The 14,362-nt window shown below is 38.6% G+C and overlaps 1 pseudogene; it reads right to left on the bottom strand.

Moving 5' to 3' along the window:
• Positions 1 to 12,578: 12,578 nt before the first annotated feature.
• LOC123801583 (aspartate--tRNA ligase, cytoplasmic pseudogene) lies at positions 12,579 to 14,083 on the bottom strand (annotated as a pseudogene).
• Between the last annotated feature and the right edge of the window lie 279 nt (positions 14,084 to 14,362).

The raw sequence follows: 14,362 nt of genomic DNA, 5'->3' as shown, positions 1-14,362 counted from the left end.
AATTTATCCCACTTAGGACACGCTCATCTTTACATAGTGATTGATATTCTTAATCAAATTTGGAAAACATTTGGCTAACATCTTTTCAAATACCTTTTCTGTCCCATTTTCTTTTTTTTCTCCTTCTGGAACTCCAATTATACATAGGCTAGATTTCTTGATACAACCTCAAATGTCATTTTGGCTCTGTTCAGTGGTTTGTTGTTCTTGTTGTTTTTAGATCACATTTCTAGTTCTTCAGTTTGGATAATTTCTATTGAAATGATTTGTCTTCAAAGTCATTGATCTTGGGGCGCCTGGGTGGCTCAGCCATTAAGTGTCTGCCTTTGGCTCAGGTCATGATCCCAGCTGGGATCGAGCTCCTCATTGGGCTCTCTGCTCAGCGGGAAACCTGCTTCTCCCTCTCACACTCCCCTTGCTTGTGTTCCCTCTCTCGCTGTCTTTCTCTGCCAAATAAATAAATAAAATCTAAAAAAAACCAAAAAACAAAACAAAACACGTCATTGATCTTGAAATAGTCTGCATTGTGAATATTTCTTAAAATTTTCAGATATTTAGGGGCGCCTGGGTGATGCAGTCCTTAAGTGTCTGCCTTCAGCTCAGGGCGTGATCCCAGCATTCTGGGATCGAGCCCCACATCAGGCTCCTCTGCTAGGAGACTGCTTCTTCCTCTCCCACTCCCCCTGCTTGTGTTCCCTCTCTCGCTGGCTGTCTCTCTCTGTCAAATTAATAAATAAAATCTTTAAAAATTTTTTCAGATATTCAATTTTCAATTCTGGGAGGTTGATTATTTTAGAATTTCTGTTTCTCTTCCCAAATCATCTAACTCTTCATCTGTATATCCAACTTTTTCCGCAAATTTTTTCACGTATCTATTATTTGCTAACTTTAGGACATTTGTGAATCTGCTTCATTGACTTCTTTTTCTCTTGACTATGGATTATATTTTCCTACTTCTTTTAATGTCTAGTAATTTTGATTGTGTATTGGACACTGTGAATGACATGGTATAGACATTCTAGATTGGATTATATTCTTGTAAAAATTTAGAGTTCTACTCTGACAGGTAATTAATCCCCCATGTGAATCTTTCTTTTATGGGATTTTGTCCCCCCTTAATTTTTAGCCACTGTGGCAGTTTCAAACTACGATCTCTGGCTTTTTAGCACAATAAGACTGTGGCCTTTGCTTGAGCTCTACTCCTCATGTAGACTGTAAAGGAGTGCCCACAGGGAAAAAATTGGATAAATGTGGATCTCATCTTGTCTTTTTTTTTTTTTAAGAGGTGACTCTTCTCCAGTTTCTGCTTCTTTTGTTTCTTCTCCAGTGGCTCCAAATGGTTATATTCTATCTTTTGTTCAAAATTTATAATTGATGTTGGCAGAGTTAGTCTAGTATAAACTATTTTGTCATTTCTAGAAGCTAGAAATTTTCAAGGCTTTAGATACATTACCTTATTTAATCTTAATCACGTCTCTATGAGGATCAGTGTCACACAACTAGTTTGTGATGGCAGGGGGTCTTAATGGACAATCTGATTCTAAAGCTTGTACCATAATCATTATGTAAGTTCTCTCCATGTATGTGTGAAAACCCATGTGGCTCTGAAGCAGTAAGCGCTGAGGGGATGTCAGAACCATTTTACATCTGGAATGGGGTAAACATTGGTAATGTGGGGACATAAACAGATGTCATCCTTGATAAGACAGAAGTGTTCTTCATAAGTGTATGTGTCCATAGAAGTGTAATGACAAGATTCTTTCTTATGACCACAGATAGATTTACAGTGTATAGCCATCAAATCAGGAACTTGACTCAACAAGCAGAAGAGGGATGTTGGTGACTACATTTGAAATATCTGGAATCTTCTATAAAAATAAACTAGAGGAGAATTTAAAGAGAATGTGTTGGGCTATATCATTATGCAGTTACACAGATGGAACATTGAGCTAGATAAAATATTGATATAATGAAGCATAATTTTTAATGGGCTGGTGGGACCTGAGAGTACTTGAGTTTTAAAGCTTTGACTGGATATCCAGAACAGGGAATCCAACAACCATGTATAATGTTTCCTTGAAAATGTGTTCAGGCAACTGCCAAACAATTGACTCAAAATAATCTTAGAATAATAGCGACAAATAACATTTTGTTATGGCATATTCTGTGCTCAGACTGTGACTAATTTCTCATATGCATCATCTCATTTAATTCTCATAGCAATTTTATGTGATATACACTGTTATTGTACTATTTTATAGACAAAGAAAGTAAAACACAGGGAGGTAAGTGATTTGATCAGGAGCATACAAATAGTAAGTGCTTCAACCAGTATACTATCGGGTCTGGAAAATGGTGCCCTAGGTTAGATAGATAGATAGATATAGATATAGATATAGATATAGATATAGATATAGATATAGATATATAGATAGATATAGATATGTGATCTATATATAAATATATATCATACATGTCCTATAAAGAGATATATACATATCTCCTACATCTATCTATCTATCTATCTATCTATCTATCTACCTACCTATCTATCATCTATCCATCTATCTATCCTACATAAGTATGCATATATTTAGCTTCATAACTGAGCTATTCAATAGGATTTTTCTCTCCAAAATATCGAGTCAAAACTGGAGTCACTGAATAGCCTCAGTTAGAACTTGAACTGGGAGAACACAACATTTTGGGAAAGGAGTAGCAGCTATTCTTTTGCATTGAGAAACAAAGAAAGATGGAAGAGAGAGACAGACAGACAAAGAGGAAGAGAAAGGGAGAGACAGAGAAATTAAAAGAAGAAGCAGGGACAAGAGAACTATGGGTTGCCAGAGAGAAAAATGGAAAAGGGCAGGACTGCCCTGGTTTTAGATGTTTTCCATTTCCAGGTGCTTGTTCTTCATGGGGCTCAACTATGCTTCTTGTCCTTGGGTTTTACAAGATTTCCTTTGTATCCTTAGGATAACCCATTTTTCTTAAACTACTTTTTAACGCATTTTTGTTACTTGCAAGACAAAAGAAGAAGGGTATTTTAGGAGGTAATGATTTCAATTTAAAACAGCCTGAGTTTGCAGTACCAAAATAGAGCTGTTCAGTAATTATCTCAGGACTAGACCAGAGAGAAGACAAGAGCCTGGCAGTATGCCGAACCAGCCCCACAAAAAAACAAAAAAACCCACAAAAAACGACATCTCTATCCTGAGCACCTAGCCCTTGGCCTGGAACATAGGAGTCATTCAAGAGTCATATATTAAATGAATCGATGAAGATTGATTTGCTACGCATCAGTAGACTTTTGTTTCATGTTTGAAGATTTTTGTGATTCCTTGGTGGTTCTTGTTCTGAGCAGCAGCTCTCTTTATAAAGCCCTGTGAATAAAACAGTAGAAGGTACACGAGATTGTGCTTATTGTGTATGGATGCTAGAAAATTCCCTAAAAATGTATTTTTTTCCTTCCTAATTCCCCTTATAAAATCCCAGCAATTACATAATTTTCCCCTGGGTTTTTGCTTGTTTGTCTGTTTTGTCTTTCCTAAAAGTGAGAGGGAAAAGCAGTTGTAGTGTAAAGCTTCTTTCAAGCATTTAGTATGTAAACCTCAGTGTACTTGCACTCTGGACCGTTGGAATGAGTTTGGTTTTTGTGTTTTTTTTTTTTTTTTTGAGAATTAACATTGGTTAATTAAACCTCAGCTTAGGAAAAGAGCTCATTTGAATTACTTTTTAAGCTTCTCAATGAATTTCTCTCTCTCTCTCTCTCTCTCTCTCTCTCAATGAATTTCTAAGACTTGCTGGCTTTCCAGGTGTTTTCTCTTTAGGCTAAAGGGTCTAAAATGTAACTTAAAAAACAAATTGGGAGCAGGTACTTGCCAATAGATTTAGTTGGGATCAGATATTTAAAATGTATCCAGACATTTGAGACCCAACAACTATGCTGAAGGAAAAACTGAGGAAGAAGATTAAAAAACCGAATTATGGAAGTAACTGATTTGGAAAAGACTCCCATGGAACATCGGCAACCTAGTGGTCACACTAGGGATTAAGAAACATAAGTGATTTGGGCCATTTTACTTGCTTTCAAAACCACAAAAAATTAGTTTTTCCATTTTACTTAGGGCTTGGAACTTCTACGTGCAAAATGAATTCAAACAGATGTATTTGATTTCAAATGTTCTCCCAAAAGACCATGTCTGTACCTCCACAGAATAAAGTGACATGGGGCAAAGTGGAAAATGGGGGTCCTTATGTAATTATGCATTTATCTTATTTCCCTCCAGATGGAGAAACAGTCAAGCCCAAGTCAAGGTGGCTGCAAATGTCCTTTGAAAACATATGTTGGGTTTCATAAAAACTATAATGCAAAATTAAACTTGGAAATTCAAAGATTTCATTGAGCTCCAGGGAAGATGAAAGAGGTAGGGGAAGGGATAGAACATTTGAAGGAGAAGACCTTCTTGAAAATCTCTGAATTTCATCTGTTTAAGTTGGTATTTTGTAGTTGTCTATTGGGATCCTTTTTAATGAGAGTTAAGCATGTCGTTTGTCTCAGTCTAAGGTGCTGGTAATAACTAATACACATACACATGTATGTCACTATCACCACCACCATCACCATCACTATTATCATCACCATCACCATAACCATCACCTTCACCAACACACCACCACCCTCAAGGGGGTGTTTGAAGGCACACCCCAGCCTCCAGGCTAAAAGCAAGGACAAAACATTAGCATGCAGAAGTCAGCATACCCTGGATTCATATTTACCAAGTCTGAGGAGGATTAAAGTCCTAAATTAGCAGCCATCTGTTACAAAATTCCTCCAAATCAGCCCTTCTCCTATGTCATAGATCATGAATCAGCATCAGATCTTATTTGGCATTTTACTCCACAACTCAGCCAAAACTTTACTTAAGTAATTTGACTTATTTCAAGTCTACATCTCATTGATGTTCCTTGCATTTTTATTTAACTATATTCTTTGTATTTACTTTGGCTGATACATCACTGCATAGTTAGATGAAAGGAAATAGCTCTGTGTTTTCTAAGTTGCTAACACTAAGGGAACCACTTACTCTTTTGAGTATCTTAAGGAAAAATCCAACTTCAATACATGCGCCAGCAAACACATGGATTCTTTGTGCTGAAATTTTCAGGGATCATGACTAATGTCCAGGGCAGAGCACACTTAATGACTCTAGGTGTTAGTTGAGCTTGTTTCACCATTTGAAAATCAGCATATTTTCAGAGATTGTACCAATCTCAAATGAGAAGTATGCTTCCTTTTTCATCTTGGTTACTGCAATATTAGAGATAATATTTAAGTGCAGAGTTTATCCATTGCTTTCTTGATATGTGTATTCTGCCAGGCAATTTAAGATTTATAACCTCATTTAAATTATTCAAGAAAGTTATGAGGGGCTGCCTGAGTGGCTAAGTTGTTTAAGTGTCTGCCTTCGGCTCAGGGCATGATCCCAGGGTCCTGAGATCGAAGCCCACATTGTGTTTGTTCCCTGCTTCTCCTCTCCCTCTGCTGCTCCCCCTGCTTGTGCTCTCTCACGCTCTGTCAAATAAATAAATAAAATCTTAAAGGAAAATTATGAGGTAGGTGAGTGTTTTGCGTAGTGCCTTACACATAGAAAATGTTAAAAAAATATGAACTGATCTTGACTAGTGTAATGCTCTGGCCCAGAGAAGTTAAATCAAGTGCTCCTGGCCCACAGCTAGTGAGCATTAAGGTTGGAATTCAAGTCTAGTCCTATATGACTCAGAAGTCCAATTTTCCATCTCACCGGGAATGTTCCCCTGTGATAGTAGATCACACACCTATACTGTGGGTTATCAAAGGACTAGTGTGGATCTGCTCTAGTTCTATTCCCAGGACCCTTTGGATCCAGTGGGGTAAGAGAACATTCATAGCTTTGCGAAAAAACTAAGTCAGCCCCAAGGGACTGAATTTGTAATCTTGGATCAGTCCAGCCGTTGTCTACCTGGAGCCAACTCTGAGGAAAATAAGTAACTGGTAACTTCTTTCTCAGCAACTCCCTCCCCCATAACCTCCACATATTCATGCATGAACACGCACACACACACACACACACGCACACACACATTACACTTACACAGTCACATCCCCATCCATACATCTCCAGGTCCTCCCTTTCTCTTCTTCTAGCCTCTCAAGGCCTATTGTCAATGACTCTTACCAATACTAGGATTGGTAGGTAGGAAGTTCCTACTTCCAGTGGGAAGACTTTGGACCAACGCAGAAGGCATTGCTTCAGCAGAAACTGATAAAGCTTACATGAAGAGCAATCTTTTCTCTGGAGTTTCCGGGAAGATATCACTTCTTCATGAGATAGTCCTTGACTCAAAGGATCTTGGTATACTTTAGAGAGTCTTGATTATCTGGTAATTAGCTTCTAGATTTTTCAAAATTTTTTTCAAAAATTTTTATTTTGGGGATGCTGGCTGGCTCAGTCAGTAAAGCATGTGACTCTTGATCATAAGGCTGTGTAGAGTGTAGAGATTACTTAGAAATAAAATCTTTAAAAAGAGAAAACTTTATTTTGAAATAATTATAGCCTCACAGAAATTTGCAAAAATCATACAGAGTCCTAGTACTCTTCTCTTATCTTCCCCCAATAGAAACATCTTGCGTGACTGTAGTGTGACAACAAAGCCAGGAAATTGACATTATATGGTTAACTAGACTAGAGATCTTAAGCAGATGTCACCAGTTTTTACCTGTACCCACTTATGTATGTTCGTGTGTGTGTGTATATATATATAATTCTATACATTTTTATGTCATGTATAAATTCATGTAACCACTACCATAAGCACATTCTGAACTGTTTTATCCCCACAAAGCAACTCTCTCACCCTACCTCTTTATTGTCATATTACCTGCATACCCTCCCCAACCCTGTTCCCTAGAAACCACTATATATATATTTATATCTCTATACTTTGGTCATCCCCTTAAGGTTATATAAATGGAATCATGCAGTATGTAATGTAATCTTCTAAGATTGGCTTTTTTCATTCAGCATAAAGCCTATGTGATTGATTCAAGCATTCCTTTTTATTGCCGAATAGTGTCCCAGCGTACAGATGTACTTTAGTCTAGCCATTCATGCTTCCAAGGACCTTTGGGCTGTTTGCAGGTTTGGTCATCACAGATAAGGTTACTCTGAACATTTGTGTGCAGGTTTGTATGTGGACATGTTTTCATTGTTCTGGGATAAAGGCTGATGAGGGCAGTTGCTGCCCCCTATGGTAACTGTATGTTTTATTTGATAAGAAAGTGCAAAGCTGTTATCCAGAGGCTTCACCATTCTACATTTCCAGCAGAAATGTCTGAGAGAGCCAGTATCTCCACCTCCTTGCCAGTATTTGGTATTTTCATTATTTTTTTAAATGTAAGCTGTTTTAATTAGTGTATAGTATTATCTCAGATACCTCATTGTGGTTTTATTTTTCATTTCCCTAATGACTAATAATGTTGAACAACTTTTCATGTACTTATTTGTCATCTATATACATCTATATATCTTCTTTGGTGAAATGTCTGTTCAAATCTTTGCTATTTTCTAATTGAATTATTTGTTTATTTACTGTTGATTCCTTTTTTCATTTTTTTTTTTCAAAAATTTTGTTGGGGCACCTGGGTGGATCAGTTGGTTAAGTGTCTGATTCTTGATTTCTCTCAGGTCATGATCTCAGGATCATGAGATCAAGTTCCACACTGGGCTCCAGGCTGAGAGTGTAGCGTGCTTAAGATTCTCTCCCTCTCCCTTCGCCACTCTCCCCCAGCTCTCTCTCTGTAAAAAAAGAAAAAAAAAAAAAAGAAAAGAAAAAAAAAGAAAAGAAAAGAAAAGAAAAGAAAAGAAATTTTTATTGTGAAATGATCGCCACAAAAGTCTGGTTAACATCAGCTGCTGTACATTTGCAAATTTATTTTTCTTGTGATGAGGACTTTTAAATCTACTCTCTTAGCAACTTTCAAAGATGTAGCACAGTATTATTAATTATAGTTACATTCTGTACATTACATCCTGTGACTTATTTACTTTATAACTGGAAGTTCGTAACTTTTGATCCCCTTCATCCATTTCACCCACCTGCACCTGTCACCAATCTAGTCTTGGTATCTATGAGCTCATTTTCATCTTTTTTTTTTTAATTCGACGTATTAGAGAGATCTTACAGTATTTGTCTTTCTTTGACTTATTTCATTTATCTCACTTCAGAAATTTGATTAAGCTAATACCCATGAAAATATTCCTTTCTCCTACCCATGCTTAATTAGGATTTAATCGTTCTTATCTCCTTGCCTTTGATCTGCTAGGCTCTCCTCTATCAAATGCTTTCCCCTCTATCCTTAGTTTATCATGAGTTATCCATCCTGAATGGTTAAGTTCAAATACTTTCTCGTCCAAGAAAACCTCCCTAGTGGATCAAACCCTTCATGGTCTCTCTTTTCTTGACCTTTGGTTACATTTGTACAGTCATTACTGTACAACCTAATGAAGGAAAGGGAAAGTTATCCATGCTTAGGATACTATCTGTTTTCATCTACCTGGTGCTGTATTTGGAGCCTAAGGATCCACCATTTGTAAGAAGAATCACTGTTCTTTTATGTCCCTCTATAGGGAAAAAAATGTTCCCATTAAAATATGGTATACCACCAAATACAACACATGCTGATTTTAGAGATGCTGAAATGTGAGGGCAATATGAATCTTGGAATGGAAAAAAGAATATTTTATATAGACTGAACTTGTATTGATGGGTTCCTGTTTAAGGTATGTGCTCAAGGTCACCCCTGTGGTAGAATCAAGGTTTGCATGGCTACCAGGTTCTGGGACCAATTAGAAAGTTCTTTCTGCTATTTAGTCTTGAAGGTTTCATACATGCTGGTTCTGTCTCCTTGGGTACTTAGAGGATTCTTGATCTCAAAAAACTAATTGTAGTATTAACATATGATCCAGCAATTCTACTTCTAAGAATTGAAAGCAGGGACTCTAACAGATATTTGTACATATTTGTAGCAGCATTACTCACAATCAGAAAAAGTAGAAAGAATGGAAAATGAAATGTATTTCCATACATTGGGACATTATTTGCCCTTTAAAAGAAAGAAAATTCTGACACATGCTACAACATGGATGAACCTTGAAGACATTATGCTAAATGAAATAAGCCAGTCACAAAGGACAAGTATTGTATGACTGTACTTATATAAGGTACTTAGTCAAACTCATAGAGACAGAAAATAGAATGAGGAAGAAGGGATGCAGAATTTTTGCTTGATAGGTGTAGAGTTTCAGTTTGGGAAGACGAATACGTTCTGGAGATGGCGGTGAAATACTTAATGCCACAGAAATGTACACTTAAAATGACTAAAAGGGCAAATTTTGTTTTGTATATTGTATCACAAAAATTTTGTTAAAAGGTTCCTTGAGCGCTGAGACCATAGCCATGTTTTTTTTGGGTTTCCCCAGAGTGAGCCATATGCAAACCTTCAGTGAGTGGGAATTGGCAGATTATTCAGGAGTAAATCCTTGCCCTCAGCAAGCTTACACTCTTATTGTAGTGTTTTCAGGCACACACAGATATGTGTGGAACCTGCATATCCAAGATGAGACAGAAGCAAGTTTGTGTTAGTGTAAAAGAGAGTCTGCACGAAGGCTAAGGTAATTAATTCTAAGTAAGGGAAATTCACTTTTCAAGGTGAAACAGTTTAGGAAGGTGTCATGGAATAAATGTCTTAAACTGAGCCTTAAAGAATATGTTAGTAATTAAAGTAGAATGTGTCTGGCTTCAAGGTGGATGGAAGAGCAGAGGAAAAGGCTTGGAGGCCCATAAGTTCAGAGGGGAGGCCAGCAACAAGAGGGTCACTATGAGCAAGTGGTAAGGGATGGCACAGGATAGAAAGGGGCTGGTTGAGAAAAGATGTAGAAAGCAAGAATGAACATTTATTTATTTGTTTATTTATTGATAAACTGTGGTAAAATATACATAACATAAAATTTATCATTTTAACTATTTTTAAGTGTGCAGTTCAGTGCATTATGTTCATATTGTTGTGAAACCATTACTACCGTCCATCTCCAGGACTTTTTTTTATCTTCCCATACTGAAACTCTGTACCCACTAAACAATACCCTCATTTCCCCTTACGCTATCAAGAGACATTTAGTTTTGGGCTGACAATTAAGCATGAGTCCTCTTTCTGGGTGTTGGGAAACGTGGAGTAGGTGTTTATTCCCCCTTGAGCTGGTTCAAATAAAGGGGCTTCATGGGGAGGAGGAGGAAAGAGCAGAGGGCATCTCAATACAGTCTCAGAATGGAACCATGATGGGGGAGCAGGGGGTTCAGATCTGGACTTACGTTGGCCCTGGAAGCTTGAGCAAGCATTTACAGATTCCGCCTCTAGCGCTCTCAGAATGATTTAGCTCCCCTTAGTTTGTCTGGTCAACTAACAATTCAGGTTCTGGAGTGGTTCCTGGTCAAAGGCTGTGGGTGGTTGAGGCATAAAACATGCCCCAGAGCAGCCAGGCAGGAAGGACTGGTAGCTCTGGAGGCAAGCAGAGCAAGCATGTTGGATAGGATGGAAAGGGAATCCAAATGGTATCCAGAGAAGATTCTTTGGTCCAGCTGCATTTTAAAAGGACCTGGAGGCCAGGGAGACCTTTTCATGTCTGTCATAGTAACCCATGTATGAGAGAGAGCATAGTAAACCATGCTAGTGGAGAGGTGACAAAGAGAGGCTGATCCCAGAGACGTGGCAGAAGTTGGAGAACTGAGAGGTACAGCCATGAAGGATGGAGAGTGGACCAAAGAAGGAGGGTGGAGCAAAGTTGAGGCCAGCATTTGAAATTGGCAGATCACACGAATGACTGTATTCCTGAAGAGCCCTGGCCATAGACTTACTTCATTTAATGCTTATTAATAACTGTCTTCAAAAAGGCAACACCATACAAGGAAACTTTGGTGGAGGGTGGATCTAATTTGAACCCTGGTGCTCTTATAGTAGCATGACCTTGGGAAGTCATTAAATCCTCTGAATCCCAATTTCCTCATTTGTAAAATGGGACTAATAACATGACTTGCCCCCCGGGGTTGTTCTAGAGATCAGCAATAAGGAGGGTTAGGTGTTTGGTAAGGTAATCAGGATGGAACAGAGGTATCATCAGTTTATTAAATCAGTGTTTTCCAAACCTCTCAATCCTTCTTTGTCCTAGGCAGACTTCTAATATGGCCCTGCAAAATTCCACACCCCCTGGTGACACATGCTCATAGTTCCTTCCTGTGAGTATAAGTGAGAATGAATATGGTGGGATTTCACTCCTCTGATTGGGTCATTAATCAATTGATTTTGAATTAATTAAAGGGTAAGATTATTCAGGGTGGGGCTGGGCCAAAAGGAGCAGTCTGTAAAGGAGGACTGGGCCTTTCCTAAAGTCAGAGATTCAAACCCAGAATATTCTGCTGGCCTATAAGAAGCAAAGTCCATGTTGTGAGAAGGCAACATTGTAGGGAACAGAGGGCAGCCTCTAGGTACTGAGTCTCAGACCTACTGTTTGCAAGGAATGCAATTCTACCTACAAGTACTGAGCTTGGAAGAGGAGCGAAGCTCTGGATGAGGTTACAGCCCTGGCTGACACCTGAATGCAGCTCGGTGAGACCCTGGGCAGAAATCTCAGCCAGCCTGTGCCCAGACTCCTGACCCATGGAAACTGTGAGATAATAAATATGCATTGTTTTAAGCTGATCAATTTGTGGCAATGTGTTACACAGCAAGAAATAACTAATTCACTCCAATTCATCTTCTGCCTCCACTGTTCTGCTGAGCCCGCACCTGTCAAGGTGTGCAATGTTCTCCAATTTGTCCTCCAGTTACAGGTCACTTCTCTTTCCTTATCTGAATCCATGTTTGGGTGACAGTTTTGCTTTCTAAAATTCTCTCCCTTTGCAACTTCTATGTCCCACACTTCTTTCATTTTCTTCCTACAATAATACCTGCTGTTTCTTTATCTTTCCCTGGCTCCTTCTCTTCCTTTCCTCGATCTCAGAATGTTGGAGTCCTGGGGCTTAGTCCTGGGTCATCTTCACTATCTTGCTCTCCTTACATGATCCCATCCAGTCCCGTGGCTTTCAAAATCATTGGTATGTCAGTGACTTGCAGAACTGAATCTAGAAGCTTGATCTCCTCTGTGGACTCCAAACACACATCCACACTTGATATTTCTTCTGGGTTGTAACATGTCCAAAAGAGAATTTTTTTTAACTGTTTAAAATTGTTAACATTTATTGTAGTAATGCGATATGAATTTTTAACATAACCATATGAATTTTTCATTAGAATGTTCAACCATTTCCTACTAAAGCATGCCCAAAGTTATAAAAATCTTTTTTAAAGTAACCTATGGTGAATTAATCCAAAGTAATCATGGCACTCTAGATAAGACATTTATTCCACTGCATATTTTAAGTAGCTAAGGGATAGCCTGATCAACAGTAGGTTACTGGAAAGAATTTAAAGAGCACGGCTTTCTTTAAGGAGTGAGTTGTTTGGGATCACCAGGGAACACTGAGTTCTCAAGAACATTGTACAATCCCCAAAAAAAAGGCATCGTCACTCATTCCAACCTAATGCCTCTGCTGGCATGAGGAGGGCTCCAATGTGGAAGGAATCAATGTATGCCTTCATTTTCTCCAAATCAATTCCAAGATCTAAAGCTTGCTCTGATAGGGGCTGAGGATCATGTATTCTTTGAATTCCTGATTGTATTTATTCTCCTCTCATGAACATATCATAAAAGTTGGACTGTTTAGGATTTCTTGGGTCAGGCATGGTATAGAAAGGCCTTACAGCCAATGGATATTTATCAAGAATATAAAAGTCTGTATCATATTTTTCCTTTACCAAACAACACAAGTTTTTCATTTGGTGTACTCAGATCTTCTTCATCTCCCATTTCAATTCCAGCTTCCCTAAGCATAGCCAATGCTTCACAATACTCAGGTCTTAAAGTTGACTCCAAAAATTTGAATAGCTTACACGGGAATTGTTTATTCACTGTCTGAGTTTCAGTTTGAAGCCTTTCTTGGAGTCCTTTGAATATTTGTACTAAGGTGTCAGCAATTTCTTCCACAACTTCATGGTAATGGTAATTAAAAGCATTTCAATGTCCAAACCAACAAATTCAGTTAGATGTCTGTGAGTATTCAAGTCTTCAGTTCTGAATACTGGTCCAATATGGAAAACCTTCTCAAAATCAGCACAAATACACATTTGCTTGTACAGCTGTGGGGAGTGGGCCAGGTATGCATTATTTTAAAAATTTGACACAGTAAATATATTGGCTTCTCCTTCACTGGCAGTTGAGATCATTTTAGGAGTTTGGATCTCCACAAAACCCTTATTAATTAAAGTTTCTTGGAAAAGATGGCAGATGCCAGACTGGGGACGGAAGACTGCCTGACCAGTTGATGTCCCAAGATCAATGACTCTGTTGTCTAATCTTGTATCCTGGTTAATAGTAGCTCTTCCTTCCTCTTCTCCTTCTCCCTCAGGACCAATGGCATCATCCAGCTGCAGGGGCAGGAGGGCTTCAGTCAAACTGATCACATAAATCTTTTGAACATGCAACTCTATGTCTTGCTGTGTATAGCTTCCAATTTCCTGATTCGCTTTTCTCACTACACCTTCTACATCTATGGTGCTGTCTTTGTTAATGTTGGCAGCAAATTTAACCATCTGCTTGCTTGCACGGTCTCCCACCACCAAAAGTGCCTGGACATTAAACTGTTGCTGACATAGGACGAAGACACACTGCTTCCCTTTAGCTCTACTTGTATGAATCCTTGCACTCACCCAAACAAGTTCATCAGCTTTGTGTACTGTCAAGTCACTAACCTGGACCAAAACTTGATCTGGTTTTTCTTGTGATTGTATCATTGAAGATACTCCATATCTTTCTTCAGTATAATCTTCCGAGGCATCCATGATCTCCCGAGGCTTCTCCTAACTCTTGTGCCTTGTGCTAGTGCTGGGCATTGGGACAACGGGACCAGGCAGCAGTCACCACCCTCCCTCGCAGGCTTCCGTAGGGCAAGCCCATAGAGAGAATTCTTAATTCCATTCTTACTTCTATCTAGTCTTGTGTCTTCTATGGTAAATGACAACAGTTTTTACCCAATGGCTGAAGCCAAATATCAGAGTCTATATTAGCTAGGATCAATCACCCCAGCCAGCACAGTAACTACTTTCTTTTCCTGTTGAATCAGAGGCATAAGAAGCTAACAGTGGCTGGGTGGCAGTCTTAACTTCCAGTTC

This window comes from Ursus americanus, chromosome 32 (assembly GCF_024610735.1).
Source record: "Ursus americanus isolate L20-20 chromosome 32, mUrsAme1.1.p, whole genome shotgun sequence".
Lineage (NCBI taxonomy): Eukaryota > Metazoa > Chordata > Mammalia > Carnivora > Ursidae > Ursus > Ursus americanus.
This window is presented reverse-complemented; position numbering and strand designations above follow the sequence as displayed.